Raw genomic sequence first — 5126 nt, forward strand, 5'->3', positions numbered from 1 at the left:
ACCCCAAATCTAAACCTAACCCCAAATCTAAACCTAAAATCTAAACCTAACCCCATATCTAAACCTAAAATCTAAACCTAACCTCGAATCTAAACCTAACCCCAAATCTAAACCTAAAATCTAAACCTAACCCCAAATCTTAACCTAAAATCTAAACCTAACCCCAAATCTAAACCTAACCCCAAATCTAAACCTAAAATCTAAACCTAACCCCAAATCTAAACCTAACCCCAAATCTAAAGCTAAAATCTAAACCTAACCCCAAATATAAACCTAACCCCAAATCTAAACCTAAAATCTAAACCTAACCCCAAATCTAAACCTAAAATCTAAACCTAACCCCAAATCTAAACCTAACCCCAAATCTAAACCTAAAATCTAAACCTAACCCCAAATCTAAACCTAATATCTAAACCTAACCCCAAATCTAAACCTAAAATCTAAACCTAACCCCAAATCTAAACCAAACCCCAACTCCTAACCCCAACCCCTAACCCCAAATCTAAACCTAACCCCAATTCCTAACCCCAAGCCCTAACCCAAAATCTAAACCTAACCCCAACCCCTAACCACAACCCCTAAATCCAAATCTAAACCTAACCCCAAATCTAAACCTAACTCCAAACCCTAACCCCAAATCTAAACCTAACCCCAAATCTAAACCTAACCCCAACCTCTAACCCCAAATCTAAACCTAACCCCAAATCTAAACCTAACCCCAAACCCTAACCCCAAAGCTAAACCTAACCCCAGATCTAAACCTAACCCCAAACCCAAACCCAACCCGTAACGCCAACCCGTAACCCCAAATCTAAACCTAACCCCAACCCCTAACCCCAAATCTAAACCTAACCCCAAATCTAAACCTAACCCCAACCCCTAAACCCAAATCTAAACCTAACCCCAAATCTAAACCTAACCCCAACCCCTAACCCCCAAATCTAAACCTAACCCCAAATCTAAACCTAACCTCAATCCCTAACTCCAATTCTAAACCTAACCCCAAATCTAAACCTAACCCCCAACCCCTAATCCCAAATATAAACCTAACCCCAAATCTAAACCTAACCCCAACCCCTAACTCCAACCCCTAACCCCAAATCTAAACCTAACCCCAAATCTAAACCTAAAATCTAAATCTAACCCCAAATCTAAACCTAAAATCTAAACCTAACCCCAAATCTAAACCTAACCCCAAAGCTAAACCTAACCCCAATCCCTAACCCCAAATCTAAACCTAAACAAAATCTAAACCTAACCCCAACCCCTAACCCCAAATCTAAACCCAAACCCAACCCCTAATTTAAAATCTAAACCTAAACTCAACCCCTAACCCCAAATCGAAACCTAACCCCAGATCTAAACCTAACCCCAACCCCAAACCCCAATTCTAAATCTAACACCAAATCTAAACCTAAAATCTAAACCTAACCCCAAATCTAAACCTAAAATCTAAACCTAACCCCAAAGCTAAACCTAACCCCAAATCTAAACCTAAAATCTAAACCTAACCCCAAATCTAAACCTAAAATCTAAACCTAACCCCAAATCTAAACCTAAACCCAAATCTAAACCTAAAATCTAAACCTAACCCCAAATCTAAACCTAACCCCAAATCTAAACCTAAAATCTAAACCTAACCCCAAATCTAAACCTAACCCCAAATCTAAACCTAAAATCTAAACCTAACCCCAAATCTAAACCTAACCCCAAATCTAAACCTAAAATCTAAACCTAACCCCAAATCTAAACCTAAAATCTAAACCTAACCCCAAATCTAAACCTAACCCCAAATCTAAACCTAAAATCTAAACCTAACCCCAAATCTAAACCTAAAATCTAAACCAGACCCCAAATCTAAACCTAAAATCTAAACCTGACCCCAAATCTAAACCTAATCCCAAATCTAAACCTAAAATCTAAACCTAACCCCAAATCTAAACCTAACCCCAAATCTAAACCTAAAATCTAAACCTAACCCCAAATCTAAACCTAAAATCTAAACCTAACCCCAAATCTAAACCTAAAATCTAAACCTAACCCCAAATCTAAACCTAACCCCAAATCTAAACCTAAAATCTAAACCTAACCCCAAATCTAAACCTAATATCTAAACCTAACCCCAAATCTAAACCTAAAATCTAAACCTAACCCCAAATCTAAACCAAACCCCAACTCCTAACCCCAACCCCTAACCCCAAATCTAAACCTAACCCCAATTCCTAACCCCAACCCCTAACCCCAAATCTAAACCTAACCCCAACCCCTAACCACAACCCCTAACCCCAAATCTAAACCTAACCCCAAATCTAAACCTAACTCCAAACCCTAACCCCAAATCTAAACCTAACCCCAAATCTAAACCTAACCCCAACCTCTAACCCCAAATCTAAACCTAACCCCAAATCTAAACCTAACCCCAAACCCTAACCCCAAAGCTAAACCTAACCCCAGATCTAAACCTAACCCCAAACCCAAACCCAACCCGTAACGCCAACCCGTAACCCCAAATCTAAACCTAACCCCAACCCCTAACCCCAAATCTAAACCTAACCCCAAATCTAAACCTAACCCCAACCCCTAAACCCAAATCTAAACCTAACCCCAAATCTAAACCTAACCCCAACCCCTAACCCCAAATCTAAACCTAACCCCAAATCTAAACCTAACCTCAATCCCTAACTCCAATTCTAAACCTAACCCCAAATCTAAACCTAACCCCCAACCCCTAATCCCAAATATAAACCTAACCCCAAATCTAAACCTAACCCCAACCCCTAACTCCAACCCCTAACCCCAAATCTAAACCTAACCCCAAATCTAAACCTAACCCCAAATCTAAACCTAAAATCTAAATCTAACCCCAAATCTAAACCTAAAATCTAAACCTAACCCCAAATCTAAACCTAACCCCAAAGCTAAACCTAACCCCAATCCCTAACCCCAAATCTAAACCTAAACAAAATCTAAACCTAACCCCAACCCCTAACCCCAAATCTAAACCCAAACCCAACCCCTAATTTAAAATCTAAACCTAACCTCAACCCCTAACCCCAAATCGAAACCTAACCCCAGATCTAAACCTAACCCCAACCCCAAACCCCAATTCTAAATCTAACACCAAATCTAAACCTAAAATCTAAACCTAACCCCAAATCTAAACCTAAAATCTAAACCTAACCCCAAAGCTAAACCTAACCCCAAATCTAAACCTAAAATCTAAACCTAACCCCAAATCTAAACCTAAAATCTAAACCTAACCCCAAATCTAAACCTAAACACAAATCTAAACCTAAAATCTAAACCTAACCCCAAATCTAAACCTAACCCCAAATCTAAACCTAAAATCTAAACCTAACCCCAAATCTAAACCTAACCCCAAATCTAAACCTAAAATCTAAACCTAACCCCAAATCTAAACCTAACCCCAAATCTAAACCTAAAATCTAAACCTAACCCCAAATCTGAACCTAAAATCTAAACCTAACCCCAAATCTAAACCTAACCCCAAATCTAAACCTAAAATCTAAACCTAACCCCAAATCTAAACCTAAAATCTAAACCTAACCCCAAATCTAAACCTAAAATCTAAACCTGACCCCAAATCTAAACCTAATCCCAAATCTAAACCTAAAATCTAAACCTAACCCCAAATCTAAACCTAACCCCAAATCTAAACCTAAAATCTAAACCTAACCCCAAATCTAAACCTAAAATCTAAACCTAACCCCAAATCTAAACCTAAAATCTAAACCTAACCCCAAATCTAAACCAAACCCCAACTCCTAACCCCAACCCCTAACCCCAAATCTAAACCTAACCCCAATTCCTAACCCCAACCCCTAACCCAAAATCTAAACCTAACCCCAACCCCTAACCACAACCCCTAACCCCAAATCTAAACCTAACCCCAAATCTAAACCTAACTCCAAACCCTAACCCCAAAATCTAAACCTAACCCCAAATCTAAACCTAACCCCAAACCCTAACCCCAAATCTAAACCTAACCCCAAATCTAAACCTAACCCCAACCCCTAAACCCAAATCTAAACCTAACCCCAAATCTAAACCTAACCCCAACCCCTAACCCCAAATCTAAACCTAACCCCAAATCTAAACCTAACCTCAATCCCTAACTCCAATTCTAAACCTAACCCCAAATCTAAACCTAACCCCCAACCCCTAATCCCAAATATAAACCTAACCCCAAATCTAAACCTAACCCCAACCCCTAACTCCAACCCCTAACCCCAAATCTAAACCTAACCCCAAATCTAAACCTAACCCCAAATCTAAACCTAAAATCTAAATCTAACCCCAAATCTAAACCTAAAATCTAAACCTAACCCCAAATCTAAACCTAACCCCAAAGCTAAACCTAACCCCAATCCCTAACCCCAAATCTAAACCTAAACAAAATCTAAACCTAACCCCAACCCCTAACCCCAAATCTAAACCCAAACCCAACCCCTAATTTAAAATCTAAACCTAACCTCAACCCCTCACCCCAAATCGAAACCTAACCCCAGATCTAAACCTAACCCCAACCCCAAACCCCAATTCTAAATCTAACACCAAATCTAAACCTAAAATCTAAACCTAACCCCAAATCTAAACCTAAAATCTAAACCTAACCCCAAAGCTAAACCTAACCCCAAATCTAAACCTAAAATCTAAACCTAACCCCAAATCTAAACCTAAAATCTAAACCTAACCCCAAATCTAAACCTAAACTCTAAACCTAACCCCAAATCTAAACCTAACCCCAGATCTAAACCTAAAATCTAAACCTAACCCCAAATCTAAACCTAACCCCAAATCTAAACCTAAAATCTAAACCTAACCCCAAATCTAAACCTAAAATCTAAACCTAACCCCAAATCTAAACCTAAAATCTAAACCAGACCCCAAATCTAAACCTAAAATCTAAACCTGACCCCAAATCTAAACCTAATCCCAAATCTAAACCTAAAATCTAAACCTAACCCCAAATCTAAACCTAAAATCTAAACCTAACCCCAAATCTAAACCTAACCCCAAATCTAAACCTAAAATCTAAACCTAACCCCAAATCTAAACCTAACCCCAAATCTAAACCTAAAATCTAAACCTAACCCCAAATCTAA

This window comes from Patagioenas fasciata, unplaced genomic scaffold, assembly GCF_037038585.1.
Source record: "Patagioenas fasciata isolate bPatFas1 unplaced genomic scaffold, bPatFas1.hap1 Unplaced_4, whole genome shotgun sequence".
NCBI lineage: Eukaryota > Metazoa > Chordata > Aves > Columbiformes > Columbidae > Patagioenas > Patagioenas fasciata.